The sequence below is a fragment of the Geotrypetes seraphini genome, chromosome 8 (genome assembly GCF_902459505.1).
Source record: "Geotrypetes seraphini chromosome 8, aGeoSer1.1, whole genome shotgun sequence".
Taxonomy (NCBI): domain Eukaryota; kingdom Metazoa; phylum Chordata; class Amphibia; order Gymnophiona; family Dermophiidae; genus Geotrypetes; species Geotrypetes seraphini.
In genome coordinates, this window is record NC_047091.1 from 93,882,507 (window position 1) to 93,898,842 (window position 16,336).

Sequence of the window (16,336 nt, forward strand, 5' to 3'; positions counted from 1 at the left end):
ACAGGAACCCCAAGGGTTGACTTGCCAGCGGCAGACCTCTCTCACAGATTCTGTGTCCTCTTCCAGGTAGACCTGCCCCAAGGTCACCATGGTCCTCTCAAGCACCGCAAAGCCTCAAACTCGGATAAAAATCCCAATAAAAGGTTATCAGATGGGAATCACACCTTTTCATCTCGTTTGCAGCAGGAAAAACTGAAGGGGGCTCTATAGTCACTGGAGAAGACAGAGCTGAAGGATGCAAATTTTGTCCTTCTGCAATCAACTTATATGTGGTGCTAAACAGCTGTCTCAGAAATTGTGAGAGGGTTGGGGCTCAGGCAAAGATTAACTTAAATGCCCTAAGTTCATGTTCATTGAGAGAGGCCCTAATAACAGAAGTCTCCTGCACAGGTCCTGAGGGAAAAAATCATCACAAAGTGAACTGGATAAGGCTATAGTACCTGGCAGAGTTCTGGGGAAAAAGCATGGCCCTAGCTCAGACCTTGTATACTGAGTGACAAGTCTAAAGCTTATGCCTGAAGGAATTCCCAGGTTGAATGCCTGTAAGAAAGAATATTACCAAGGTTGTTTCAGAATCCTTTGGTTGCTGTCCTTTGATTGTGAGTAATAAAGACATTATATATGGGAGAGAGTAGCCATGCTAGAGGCAGACTATTGAAAATGAGATTATGTTTGCAAGACTTTCATGAAGAGTATTGAACCTGTGAGGAAACAGGCTTCTTTAGTTTTCCTTTTTTGAACATACACTGCCCTCTGGTGTTTTTTCAGAGGGCTCCGTGTTTCCTTGCCAAGTCACACTATCACAGTGGGCTGCTGTTAAGTTAGGTTATTTTATCAAAGTCATAAGAACATAAGTATAGCCTTACTGGGTCAGACCAATGGTTCATCTAGCCAAGTAGCCCATCTTCACTAGTACCTGGCAAAAACCCAAACAGTAGCAACATTCCATGCTACCTATCTAGGTTATTGTAGCATAGGGTCAAATTGCATAAAATGGGATCCTGTACTAAAATAATCTTACTTAACATTGGCCATTTTGGAAATTGCCCCCTTATTAGGATTACCCGACATCTGGGGAAACCTGGATACGTCCTCTTTTTAGAGGACTGTCTGAGTGCCCAGACGGACTTTCCAAAACCCAGTAGTTTATCTAGGTTTTGGATAGCCCCAAACTCCGGCCGCATCTGGGGGGCCTCTGAGCATATGCAGATGACATCACAGATGCAGGACATCTACCGTAAAGTCTGGCCAGTAACATCCTCCTCCCCGCCCACCCCAGCCCATCCTACACCAAATCACCATATATGAAACAAAAAACATGCAGGTCTGTCCAATACCAGCCTTAGTTCTTTACTTTACATCCTCAATGGAGGAGAGTAAATAATGGAGTGCTGCAGGGATCTGTACTGGGACTGATACTATTTAACTTATCTATAAATGATCTGGAAATTGGAATGAGTGAGGTGATTAAATTTGCAGATGGCACTACACTGTTCAAAGCTGCAGACCTTAGGAAACTGGGCATCCATATGGCAGATGAAATTTAATGTGGATAAATGCAAAGTGATGCACATTGAAAAGAACAATCCAAATCATAGCTACCAGATGCTAGGGTCCACCTTGGAGGTCAGCACCCAAGCAAAAGATCTGGGTGTCATTGTAGACAATACGCTGAAACTTTCTGCCTAATGTGTGGCAGTGGCCAAAAAAGCAAAGGAGATGCTAGGAATTGTTATAATGCCTTTGTATCGCTCCATGGTGCGACCTCACCTTGAGTATTGCATTGAATTCTGGTCACCTTATCTCAAGAAAGATATAGCAGAACTAGAAAGGTTGAAAGAAGAGCAACCAATATGTTAGAGGTGATGGAACTCCTCTTGTATGAGGAAAGACTAAAGTGGTTAGGACTCTTCAGCTTGGGAAAGAAACAGCTGAGGAGGAGATATGATTGAAATCTACAAAATTTTGAGTTGTGTAGAACAGGTACAAATAGATTGATTTTTACTCCAAAAATTACAAAGACTAGGGGATATTCGATGAAGTTACAGGGAAATACTTTTTAAACCAATTGAAATATTTTTTCACTCAGAGAATAGTTAAGCCCTGGAACACATTGCCAGAGGATGTGGTAAAAGCTTTAATGTAGCTGGTTTTAAAAAAGGTTTGGAGAAGTTCCTGGAGTCCAAAGTCTATTATTGAAACAGACATGGGCAAAGCCACTGCTTATCCTGGATTGGTAGCATGAAATGTTGCTACTATTTGGGTTTTTGCCTGGTACTTGTGACCTGGATTGGCCACAGAAGATGGGATACTGGGCTAGAGGGACCTTTGGTCTGACCCAGTAAGGCTATTCATATGTTCTTATGTCTAGGGTTCTTCAACCTGGAGAAGAGATGGTTCAGGGGAGATATGATAGAAGTCTATAAAATACTGAGTGAACTGGAGCACTTGTATACTCTTTTCAAAAATACTAGGACTAGGGGGCATGTGATAAAGATTCTAAGTAGTAGATTTAAAACAAACCAGAAAAAATTTCTTCACTCAACGTGTAATTAAACTCTGGAATTTGATGCCAGATAATGTGGGGAAATCCACTGCTTATTCCTAGGATAAGCAATATAAAATCAGTTTTACTCTTTGAGATCTTGCCAGGTACTTGTGACCTGGCTTGGCCACTGTTGGAAACAAGATACTGGACTTGATGGACCTTCGGTCTGTTCCAGTGTGACATCTCTTACTTTATTATGTTCTTATAGTTGCTAGCATTTTTGTTAAAATAGAATGTTTTCAGGTTAATTGTCAGTATCTGTATTTTAAATTGGCAACTGGCCTAAGTACAGACTATTGAGTTGTGTCCGTGTGTAGCAAGTGAGATGAGGGCTCCATACTCAAAGCCTGTAGATTTGAAAAATTAGTCCTCATTTTAACATGTATTTAGATGGCAAAGTGATTTTTTGTTTGAAGTCAAGAATGGCTTATGATTGATCACAAGTATAAAATGTCCTTCCTTGTCAACCTATGTATAATTTCATAACGCTAAGGGTTATATTATATTTAAAGTGGTTACCTGAGAGTATAAATACATGCAATAAGCTAACAGAATAGTCTAGTCTAAGTTATAAAACCATGCTGCAGAAAATTTAGTTAGGCTTAGAGCAGTGGTTGTCAGCCCAGTCCTTGGGACACACTCAGCCAGTTAGATTTTCAGGATATCCATAATGAATATATATGAGACAGATTTGCATACAGTGGAAGCACTGCATGCAGATTTATCTCGCATATATTCATTGTGGATATTCTGAAAGCTGATTGGCTAAGTGTGCCCAAGGACTGGGTTGAGAACCTCTTACTTAGAGAGATGGGGCCCAATCTCTGTAAGGCTGCTGGGACATTAAGGAGGTAATTTTATAAGGAGCTGCCTAAAGTTAAGCAGTATGGGGCTGATTCTATAAATGATGCCTAAATCAGCTGGCGCCTAGAAAAATGGCACCGGCCGCGTGTCAATCAAGCTTAAGCACCATTTACAGAATCGCGGCTAGCAGCATCTGAAATGTAGGCCAGGGTTTTAAAGACCTACATTTCAGGCGCCTAAGGGGTCCTTTTATCAAGCCGCGCTAGCGGTGTTAGCGCATTGGACATTTCATCACGCGCTAACCTCCACGGCCGGCTAAAAAACTAATGCCTGCTCAATGCAGGCGTTAGTGGCTAGCGCGGTAGGTGGTTTAAGGCGCGGTATTATGCGCATTAAACTCCTACTGCAGCTTGATAAAAGGACCCCTAAGTTTTTGGATCATCGCACTTAGTGATGCCTAAGTCATACTCTGCCCATAAAAACGCCCATTTAGGAATTAGGCACTGCTAAGCACCATATGACAGGCATCTATCTTATATAGAATCAGATAGGTGCCTATCGCCCAATTAATTTCTTCTTTTTTTTTTTTTTTACCAATTATTGAGACTATTAATAGTATTTTGCCAGTTAAGTTAGGTTTCCTTTATAGAATCAACCTCTATGTGCACATATAAATGCCAGTGTTTGAACGCATGTGCACATCATTCAGAATAATCCAGCTAACTGCAGGTGGGCATTCACATGGTGGGGCATAGGCCCACTTACACACATTGGATGAATTCTGTATATAGCGCCAAAATATTGTCATTGAAAAAATTAGCACTAAGCATTATTCTATAAATGGGGCTTAGAGTTGGCCACCATTTGTTGAATAGCATTTGGGTCAAGGATTTACACCAAGACCTGGTGTAAATTCTCATGCCTAAATTAGGCGTGGATATTTGCAAAACTGCATGCAAATTCCACGAACGCCCCCTGATCTGCCCATGCTCTTTTCATGACCGCACCCCTTTTGTGGATCTATGCATAAATTTTATGTGCAAATTTGAATGATGAAGGGGTGCTGAAAATTCTCAGCCCAACCAAGGAGAGAATGACATGGATAGGGTTCAAGCAATGATCTGAAACCATGTCAAAAACATAGAATTTTGTTCCTGCAAATTGGCACTTAACAAAACAAGATAGCACTCTTTTCAGCCACATTGGCAAAATATCGCCCAGAATTTAGGAAGTTGGTTGAGCTGAGAACTTTTCAGCACCCTCTCATAATGCCATGTAGCACCAATGATTGATTATTAGTGCACAGTTATAGGCACATATTGTCTCATTTATCAATGAAATCATATGCACAAATTAGGCATATGCCCATATTTTCATATGCAGTTTTGAAGCCATATAGAATTAGGGTGATGGGGGTAATTCTATAAAGGGTGTCGTAAATTAGGCGCTCAAAATCTGAGTTCTAAGATACGAGGGTCATTTAATAAATAATGCACACTATTTTTTTTAATTTACAGGTTTTATTTTATTTTTCAAGTATTTCTTTACTATTCTTCAATATAGTTCCCCTGCAATGACTGAGTCCCAATGTCCAAGAAGCTTCATACTCCATCCAAGACATCATTTTTGTTCAATTGCGGAATGGCTCGGGTACCGGCGGAAGAAAGCTCTTCCAGAGATGCAAAATGATGACCATGCATAGGTTGTTTCAACTTTGGAAAAAAAATCGAAGTCTGGTGGACTCATGTCTGGACTGTAGGGAGCATGAGGTAACACCTCCCAGCCAGATTTGTGTATTTTTTAAAGACAAGTGGAGAGCTCCATCCTCCCAACGGCTAAAAAAAATTTTGACAAGCTCAATCAAAAGTCAAACAAATGTTGATTTTTGCTTATGATCATGAAGGCAGCATCATTACAAAGTTCCATGTGGAAGAAGTGTCACAGCAGTGTATTATCGTGATTTTTTGCAAAAAATGCACAAAACCCGACCTCAGTTGCTCTTGGCTAGGCCACTCATTCTTCATGACAACGCTCGCCCGCATATAGGGAATGTCGTCATTGAAAAACTATGCAAATGCAGCTGGGAGGTGTTACCTCATGCTCCCTACAGTCCAGACATGAGTCCACCAGACTTCGACTTTTTTCCATAGTTGAAACAACCTGTGTGTGGACATCGTTTTGCATCTCTGGAAGAGCTTTCTTCTGCCGGTGCCCGAGCCATTCGGCAACTGAACAAAAATGATGTCTTGGATGGAATAATGAAGCTTCATGGACGTTGCAAATCTGTCATTACAAAGCAGAAAGACTATATTGAAAGATTATAAAGAAATACTTTGGGGAAAAAAAATAAAACATGTAAATTAAAAAAAAATAGTGTGCATTATCTACGAAATGACCCTCGTAGTATTCTCTAAGTGCATCTGGGCACCTAAATTCCATTATGGAACAAAGAATAATTTGGCATTTAGGAGCCTTAATTTAAACACCAGCACTTAGGCACCAACATTTATACCATGTCAAAGGCAGGTGTAAATGTTGCTGTCTAATGCTGGCACTTAGGCGCCCAACTAAGTTCGGCACTTAAGTGTGACCTGCCCATGTCCTGCCCACATGCCTGCCCCTTTTGCAATTGCACAGTAAAGACTTTAGGCCCTAATTTGTAGGATAGTAGTTAAGTGCAGATAGGTACCTAACTTCCATTTGAGCTTCTAAAATGTGGTGCATAACTGTAGTGCACTATCCAGCTCATTTTCAAAAGAGAAAAAGGTCCCAAAAAAGTGGTCTAAAGTGCCAGATGGACGTTTTTCTCACCAGGCCATCCAATTCGCTATTTTCGAAACCTATTAACGGATTTCTGTGCTGTTTGACTGCAGTTCATCTAAATCTCAAGGGAGCATGTTAGAGCATGGTATGGGCGGGACCAGGTGTGGACTTTTGACTTGGACATTTGTCCAGGGCACAATTTGGCCATTTGGGGAGAGGGGAAGTGAAGGCACGCGCATGGCAGGGAGAGGAGTGGGAATGAGCAGGGGGCAGAGATGAGGAGATGTGCCAGGCCAGCACCCTCAGCAAGACGTTGCCTGGGGCGGTCACCCCCATTACTACATCACTGTACATGGGTGTGGTGGCACTCAAGCAGAGGGGAAGAGTGGGGGGGACACACTGAACTGGCACCACCGCCCCAGGCGCCAAACTCCCTCACTATACCACTGACTGCGCTGTGAAAATGACCCAATAAAATATGGACTACATTCTATATATGGTGCCAAAAAAGACAGCTCAGAATAAAAATGTGCTTAGTGCTGTTCTATAAACCACGCTTAAAGTTAGGTGTGGTTTACAACATATGCTTAGGGCCAGACCCGTGACTGAAATTTAGGCGTGGCCATTTATGCCAATTAAAACCTGGCATAAATGTATCCACCAAAATTCTGCACGAATCAAGTATATTCTATAACAGTGTGTATAATTTTGAGGGATGCCAATGGCCCGCCAATGCCCTTCCCATGGCCACCAAAAACAAGAAAGAAACTGCAGAATGGAATGTACAAGGTGCAGAAATCTTTATTTAAAAAGCATACAAAATTGTGATCCTTAAAAAATGGCTCTCACATACATGGAATAAGGACACAACACAGTCCGTGCTTCGGAGAAACACTCCTTCCTCAGGGGTCCGGGATGACCAATGTATCACATGGAGAGAGTGAATATGGAAAACAACGTTGTGTTGAAATCATCAAAATTTTTGTGTCAGAAGCAAGAAATTCTCCTTTTGAGCAGACGCACAGGGTCCGTATTCCATGTATGTGAGAGCCATTTTTTAAGGATCACAATTTTGTATGCTTTTTAAATAAAGATTTTTGCACCTTGTACATTCCGTTCTGCAGTTTCTTTCTTGGTTTTGGTGTTCATCTTTTACTGCAGATTTGTTGGATTTTTTTGTTTTTGCTTCCCATGGCCACACCCCTTTTTGAGATCCATGCATTAGAATTTCTGTGCGCTTTATAGAATACAATTAGAAAGTTACATGCATAAAATTGCTTGTTAGTGGCCAATTATTGGTGCTGATTAGCTTGATAAGCAATTTGACTGTGTGGCCAAATTTGCTGGCACAACTTTAGTTGACGTATATAGAATCCAGGGGATTGTGTGGCAGTGTGTGGTGTGGTGGTTAGAGCTACAGCCTCAGCACCCTGAGGTTGTGGGTTCAAATCCCTCACTGCTCCTTGTGACCCTGGGCAAGTCACTTAATCCCCCGTTGCCCCAGGTACATTGGATAGAGTGTGAGCCCACCAGGACAGATAGGGACAAATGCTTGAGTACCTGAATGTAAACCACTTAGGTTATAAGTGGTATATAAATACTGAAATAAATAAATATGTTTGCCCAGTTTTTGTGTGAATCTATGTGCATATAGGTAAATTTTCAAAAGTTTTGTGCAATAGTGGAAATGGGGGGTAGCCTAGTAGTTAGAGCCCCAGTCTTGATATCTGGGGATGCCTGATTTAGTAAGGGGGGCGGGGGTCGGACTGCCCCGGGTGCTGTCTTGGTGGGGCACCAGCACCTTTCCTCCTCTCTGCCCCCCTGCTCCTTCCCACTCTTCCCCCGCCGTGCTCGCACCTTCACTTCCCCCACCCCACCGTCCCTCTAGCTCTTCGCCGGCACAAGCAGCAGCTCCAATCTGCTGCTCGCGCCTGACTCAGAGCTCCCCTCTGACGTCACTTCCGGGTCCCATGACTAGGAAGTGACATCAGAGGGAGAACCGACACTGGCGTGGGCAGCAGGTTGGAGATGCTGCTCACACCAGGGAAGCTAAATAGGTACGGGCGAAGGGGTGCAGCAGGGAGGGAGCGGGGGTGCCACCACCCCAGGTGCCTCCCACCCTCACTACACTAGTGGCCTGGTTCAAATTCCACTGCTGCTCCTTGTGGTCCTGGGCAAGTCCCCAAGTCCTCCAGAAGCAGGGATACAGTAAACCCCCTGCAAATTTGCGGTTCGTAAATCACGGACTCAGTAATTTGCGGTATTTTCCAACCACCTCTCTTCCTGGTACTAAAGTCATGGTTACACCAATCAGGAGCTGCTTTGACATGCTATCTGGCATATCAAAGCAGCTCCTGATTGGTGTAACTATGACTTTAGTCCCAGGAAGAGGCGGTCATAAAATGCACCCAGCTTTCTAAGTACAATTTAAGCACCCGCCGACGCCCCAGCTGCCATTTTCTGCCTTCAATCAGCTGAAAAACCATATTCGCGGTTTTACAAAATTCGCAGGTGTTCCTGGAACGGACCCCCGTGAATTTCTGGGGAGTACTGTATATCAAGTGTGCCTGAGTGCATCTCACTTTGAGGTGTGAGCAAAATCCAAATAATAAAATAAGTGTTGATTCCACCCCGGTGAATGCCTCCGTTCGCAGAGTAAACCTATGCATTTACCTGATAATTGGGCAGACTTTTATTTTTTTGTAATCTATTTCTAACAGTAAAACACTGTTTTGCTCATAGAAATGCTGCTGGAAATTACCTTCCCTCTGTCTGTTCCCTTCAGTGAAAACTGTGTGTGTTGATTGAAACAGACTTTTGTGAAATGGTTTTTAAATAGTTTTGCCGAAATCAGGGAGAGCAAGGCACCAATACATAGCGACATCTCCAGCTTTTCTTTTTTATGTTGTCTGCAGATTTTCTGCCCATTTACATTCTGCTGCAGTTTAATCGCCTTTAAAGGAAACCCACTGAAAGGCTCTGCCTAGCTTAGAATCATCTTCCTCCCAAACACAAACTTGCCATATGAAAACCCAGGATGTTTTGGGGGGTTTTTGTCAACATTTGGACTCGTTATTTCTCTCTCTCTTGTCTTTAGAGAATAAATGTGATGTTCTGAAGTACCTGTGATTCTTCTTGCTCACCTCTGCTGTGCTTTCGGGAACTTAGACAGATGTTGCAGTCACCTCTCTACTGCGGAACGGTAAGATTAATCCTGCAGGAGACAAGTAACACCTTGTATTTCTTGCTATTTCATGATATCAGTTTTGAACATAGCAGAATAGCAGACCAGACAAGTACGTGAAGTAAAACAATTTAATATCAACAAAACGCATGCCTGACTTGGCCACATTTCTCCCAAAGGCTGTGTCAGAAGCAAAACTGCAAGTAAAATAATAAAATTCCAAGTAAAAAAAAACCATTCAGAAAAGTCAATCATAAACATGTAAAGCTCAGTTGAATACTAATAAAATTGAAATCAAATAATATAAGATGTTAAAAAAAACCATATGTATAAAACTCAATTAAATATTAACAAAATTGAGATCAATTTATATTAAATAATATAAGATACTAACACCCCCCCCCTTTTTACAAAACTGTAGCACAGTTTTTAGTGCCGGACGCAGCGGTAACAGCTTCGATGCTCATAGGAATTCTATGAGCGTTGGAGCTGTTACCGCCATGGCCGGCGCTAAAAACCACACTACGGTTTTATAAAAGGAGGGCTAAAAGCACAATGTGTATACAGAAACATGCATATATATAAAATAAACATGTATATGATAGAATAGGTAGTGGGCAGAATGTGCAAAAAAAGCCCCTGAAGCCCATATTCTATAAACGGCGCCTTAACTTAGGTACCAATAGGTGTCCTACTGGCGCCTAAGTTAAGTAAAAAATGCTGTTTAAATGACATTTGTAAATGATTTTCCAACGCCTACCAGCACCAAAAAAAAACCCCGCACCAAAATCACACTTCCAGAGGCACCTACTGATGTCTAATGTCACTGTAGGCGTAATTAATGCCAGAAGTGGTATTAGACGCCAGTAGGTGCCTCCAGAGGCGCAATTCACATCAAAAGTGGGCACCAGAAATGTAGTCCTTGAAAACCCTGGCCCTACATTTCCAGAACTTACCTTTTGCCGAAGGCGCGATTCTCTAAACGGCACCATCACATGCTTTTAAGGCAGCCGCTGACAATGGCTCCGTTTAGAGAATCTGGACCCGAGTGAATAAGTGAGCTCAAAAAACTCATTTAAACAATAATAATGATCATGGTGAAAATAGGCAGAATAACTATGAGCAATCTGAGATACACAGATGATATTACCCTGCTGGCAGAGAGTGAGAAGGATCTCAATAAGTTGATCCTGAAGCTGAAAGCAAGAAGATGGGACTCTACCTGAACATCAAGAAGACCAAAATCATGACTACCACCAACAAGAAAGTCCAGATAAAGATCAACAATGAAGAAATGGAAGTGGTTGACAGCTTCATTTTCCATAGGCCCCTCATTGATCACTATGGCAGTTCGATAGCACAGATCAAGCGTCGACTAGTACTGGCGTGTGCAGCCAAGGTGAGCAAGGACCAAATATGGAAGTGCAAGAATGTCTCAGTCACCATCAAACAAAGACTTATCACTGCCCAATTGTGACATATGGCTACGAGACATGAACACTCAACGAAGCAGATAGAAGAAAAATCGACGCCTTTGAGCTATTGTCATGGAGAAGACTTCTATGAATCCAATGGACAGCTAGGATCACCAACAAAGATGTTTTTGATCATATAAATCCAGAGTTGTCTCTGGAAGGCAATATTACCAGACAAAAACTGACCTATTTTGGAGATGTGATGAGGGCAAATTCACTAGAAAAGGAGGAGCTACTCATAATGATCAGTGGTAAAAGGAAGCTGGGAGACCAAAGGCCCGTTGGCGGGATACCATCAAGAATGACACGGGAATGAACATTAAGTAATTGAAAGAACCCATAGAAAACAGGGAAGCATGGTGAGGGTCAGACACAACTGAATGGATAGTAGTAGTAGTAGTGATCAATTATATATCTAAAGAGGAAAAAAAAATTTTTTTTAATATAATGTGCTCAGACCCATAACTAGAATGCCATAGGATAGGCAAAGGTTACCACGGGACCATCAAAGCCATATCAATGTCTCAGCCGCCCATGCCTTATATAAAACACCTGGACATTAGCACCATCTTTAACATGCAATACGTAACTCAAGAACTTCCCCCACCTCGAGTTTTGCCATTTTGGCTTCTTCAGGAGAGGACGCCCACTACAAAACACAACTTTAAAATCCCAAACTTTACATAACCTTATAAAACCCCTATCAAACTCCTTAATAATCAATTTTATATAACGCAATTCATTTAAATGCTACTAATCTGGCTAATGAATATGCATGAGAGAGATTAACATAGAATGGCCAAATTAAAGAATATATCAAGGGAAGACACTAGCAGGGCTTGAGCCAGCAATGGCTGGGGAATGAATAGCCAAACCCTGGTGACAGAGGTATTCTGTAAGATGGGGGGTTTGGAGTAGAGAGTTGCGCGGGGACAGAAATCCCACCCATCCCTGCCAGGATCCTCTCCATCCCCATCCATCCCTACAAGGAATTACCTCCATCCCCGCCCATCCCCATAAAAAGCAGCAATTACTTCTGACAGGATCATCAGTTCCACAGTTTCTTTTGTGTTTGCGCTGCTGTTTTCCTTATGGAATCTCTTTGGTGGAACCCTTTTTTTTATTTTCTGTTCAGGTAATTAACTTATAAACCCCCTCTTTTACTAAGGCTGACGTGCCCATTATATTATATGGACGAACCCTGCTTCTAAAGCCTTCCATCCCCGTGGGAGTCCTGTTGGCTATAGCGGGGTCTCTGTGGGAGTCCCGTGGGTTAGGGGGGGATCCCCGCGGGATTCCTGCGATTCCCGTTCCCGTGCAGACATCTAGTTTGGAGTTGGGGTTGGGATTGGGTTGGAGTTATATACAGAGGTTTTTAAATTTATACCTGGGTGTCATGGTGATTTGAATAACTTTTAAAATTCTGATGTCACATTTAAGGTTTTCTGTACAGGACTGCAGCATTGTTTAGCAGTGGTTATTATTCTTTATTCTCCATTCTGGGAGCTCTGGTCATCTCAGCATAATCTGATGATTGTATTATATTCTTTCCCAATTAGGAAGGAGATTATAAGAACTACATGTGCTTACAAAGGGCCTCTATTATGAGTTTCTTTACCCTTTAGGATTGGAAATGAATCTTCATTATTGAGATTTAAGAAGGAACTCAAAACTTGCTTCTTTTTTTTTGTTTGGTTAGGGTGAAGGTGCTATCAAGAATCTCAGCAGGATTCTGGCTGGGTATTGGCAAATCTGTGTTACATTCCCTCTAACTTGCGTATTTATATTGTACTCCATGAAGATAGTTTTGATTATGAGTGGTATATTAGATTGAATGAATACATTAATTTTAAAAAGTATCTATCCAAAATGGAAGAATCTCAACTGGGTAGACTGGGATGGCCAATTTGGTCTTTGTCATCAATTACAATAACCCTCTTTTTTATGCACAAAGGTCCTAGCTAAGCTCTTGAAAATTAACCTCATAGTGTTTTGATAGCTTTTTTTTTTATTGAATATTACTAATTAGCTGCTCGGTTTTCTTGATTGAACAGAATTAGTTAGCAGATGGATTTCTCTGGCAGGCTGTAAATACAACTAAAAGTCCTTAGCAGAAAGTAGGGAGCATGCAGGGGAAACATTTTCATTGTAGATTTTGTTTCTGGGAGGGATTTTTGTTTTGTTTCCACATGGTTTGGGGGGGTTGGGGTTTACTGTATTTAGGTTTGTTCCATGTAGGTCTGTGCTTTTATATTACACATAGAAACATGACGGCAGATAAAGGCCAAGTGGCCCATCCAGTCTGCCCATCTGCAGCATCCACTTTCTCCTCTCTCTAAGAGATCCCATGTGCCTGTCCCTCACTTTCTTGAACTCCATTGCAGTCTTTGTCTCCACCACTTCTACCGAGAGACCATTCCATGCATCTACCACCATTTCAGTAAAAAATAATTTCCTTAGATTACTCTTAACTTCATCCTATGCCCTCTCATTCTAGAGCTTCCTTTCAAATGAAAGAGACTCATCTCATGCATATTTATACCACATAGGCATTTTTAAACATCTCTATCATATCTCCCCTCTCCCTCCTTTCATCCAAAGTATACACATTGAGATCTTTGAGTCTGTACCCATATGCCTTATGACATAGGTCATCGACTATTTTAGTAGCCTTCCTCTGGACCGACTTCATCCTGTTTAAATCTTTTTGAAAGTGTGGTCTCTGGAATCATACACAATATTGTAAATGAGGTCTCACCAGAATCTTATACAGGGGCATCAAAACTTCCTTTTTCCTACTGACCATTCCTCTCCCTGTGCACCCAAGCATCCTTCTAATTATCGCCATCACCTTTTCAAACTGTTTGGCCACGAGACTAAATGAAACAAAAATAAACTTCCCTAGCTGGAACATAGGCAATCATTTCTTGATCTGTCTGGCACCCTAGAGGCAATTCTGGAAAGCTTTGAGTTGTGTGTGCAAATTTGTGTGTGCACTTTGAGTTGTACATGCAAATTTGTGTGTGCACCCAATTTGCATGCAGAACTTAAATGAATAATGAGCCAATTAACGTTGATAATAATAATAATAATTTTATTTTTGTATACCACCACGCCACATAGTTCTAGGACGGTTCACATGTAGAACTGTACAATCAGTTAGTGAAATACAATTGACTTAAAAATACATTAAAATCATACTAAAAAGAACAATTTAAAATAGCAGTTTACAATTTACCAATCAAGATTGAAACATCAGTTTACAAATTTATCAGACAGATCAGTTTTCAACAGCTTCCTAAAAGACATATAAGAATAAGCCTGAGAAATAATGGTACATAGCCATGAATTCATTTTACCTGCCTGAAATGCGAATAGTTTGTCAAAGAATCTCTTATATCGGCAAGATTTTATAGTTGGATAAACAAATAGGCCCAGATTCTGTATAGGACGCCCAGGAGAGGTGTCCTATACAGAATCGGTCCTACACTAAACCCCGATTCTGTAACCGGCGTCCATGGTACAGACGCCGGTTAGAGAATCGGGTTAAATTAGACGCAGCCGCTATACTTATGGCAGCAAGGGATCTCCCTGCTGCAATATGTATAGCGGCCGCAGTCGCGGCCGCCTGTCCCATCGCCGACAGGAGGATGCCCAGTCCTCCTGCTGGAAACCCCCTCCCCCCCAAACTGGTAATCGCGGGCAGGAGGATGCCCAATCCTCCTGCCGGAAAGCCCGACGACGACCTCCCTCTACCCCCCAAACTAACCTCCCTCCCCCAACTAACCTTTACATGTTGGTCGGCTGGACGGGTCTTGCTGCCGTTCAGCCGACGGGCCCGCCTCGTGGAAATGAGACGGGCCCGCCCCTTCCCGGCCCATCCCCGCTAAATCTAAGACCTGATTGGCCCAGGCTCTAGAAGCCTGGACCAATCAGGCCTTAGGCATAGCGGGTCCGCCCATCCCCACTAATCCTAAAGCCTGATTGGCCAGGTGCGTAACCTGGGCCAATCAGGTCCTCAAATTTAAAAAACTACCTAGACACCTGAAGTGTCGTCTAAAAAGAGGACATGACCAGGAAAACCGGTTGAATGGTAACCCTGGTAATGGCATTCTCCTTCCCCTGAAACAAACGCATAAATGGAACTAGATCAGTATGTGAGTACAGTCTGCATGCAGGAACTAGCTTGTGCCATTCTCCAGAAGTCTGAATAGTCTCAAGGCCGACTGCAACACCGAGTACTTCCCCTGATTATTCTCAGTGCCCAAAGCAGGACTCACTGGACTGCCTTAATTCTGGCTGACCTGTGATCCCTTATATTACTGCGTAAATGCTATGCCATAACCCCATGCAAGAAACCACTGCGGCTGCTGCTCTGGCTGGTTCACAGGACAGCTTGGTCATTAGTCTGACAACCCATGATTAACTGATATTGAGCATTAGCTAATAGCTCCGTCTTAATCGGGGTTTGGGACGACATTTTCAAGTTTGCAGGGGTGGGGTGGGGGGCGGAGGAGAAATTCACTTAATTTCAGTGACCTTGATGTCATCCCTCAGCTCTCTCCTTACTATGTCCAGATTTGAAAGCATCTCCTTATCATATTGATTCAGGATGCAGCTTTATAGGCTGCTCAGACATGTTAGCATTCTCCTATCCTCCCTGATCAAAGGGGTAAAATGAACCTTAGTGAATAAAGTTCCCTGAAAGATGGGTGTACGCTAACTTTTTGGAGCGACGCCATCATCCCATGCCACAACATATTTGCTTGGGTGTCACCTGAGAGGTGAAGAGCTTCTCTCCAGTACTGATTTCTGCCTGGCCAGGCCATTTTGCTGAAACAGAATCTTTTGTTGCTGATATGGAACCCTTTTTAGCCTGCTTACTAGAATGGAAAGGGACCTCCCTGCCCCCAAACCAGTAATTTATTTTTTCTCCTTCCCGACCTCTATAGAATAAATTGCAGTACAAGCACACTGCAGACATGAGGGGGGGGGGGGGGGCTAGGGGAGGTCCGGACCACACACTAACTATTCCTGGTAAAAAGGTAGCATCCATAGCAGTGTATCGCAAACAATATGTGCGGCGAGATTCTGGGTGTGCTGCGAGACGCCAACAAGGAGGAAAGGCACCAGGATGTGCCCCTTGCAGCGAGAGGCACGTCCTGTAGACAGTCAGCCGGTACCTTTCCTCTTCTAGCACCCCCCCCACTGATGTAGTAATTGCAGGCTCAGGGCCCCGTCTGGAGAGCCTCCGCGCATGCGCGTACGTCATGACGTCATACGCACACACGCATGTGATGTCATTGCGTCAATGTCTGTGCATTTCCGGATGCCCTCCATCCGCGACCCTGAGTTCAGTGAGCCGCGGTCTTCTAAAGTTTACGGGACACTAATCCATAGCCTACACCAGGGGTTCTCCCAGCCAGTCAGGCTTTCAGGATCTCCATAATGAATAGGCACAAGTTAATTTTGCATACAATAGAGGCAGCGTATGCCGATCATCTGTCTCATGCCTATTCGTCAGACCTATTTTGAAAGATTTACATTGGTTCCCAGTCTCTG

The 16,336-nt window shown here is 42.8% G+C and overlaps 1 protein-coding gene across 3 annotated transcripts in view; it reads left to right on the forward strand.

Moving 5' to 3' along the window:
- Positions 1 to 16,336, forward strand: part of LINGO3 (leucine rich repeat and Ig domain containing 3) — an 80,757-nt gene that overhangs the window by 23,386 nt on the left and 41,035 nt on the right. For 2 of the 3 annotated variants that reach the window (XM_033953828.1, XM_033953826.1), the window contains exon 2: positions 9,213 to 9,317. The exons of the other annotated variant lie outside the window; for it this stretch is intronic. The gene's annotated coding sequence lies outside the window, so the exon portion shown is untranslated. The remainder of the gene's footprint in view (positions 1 to 9,212; positions 9,318 to 16,336) is intronic. 3 annotated transcript variants of the gene reach the window in all.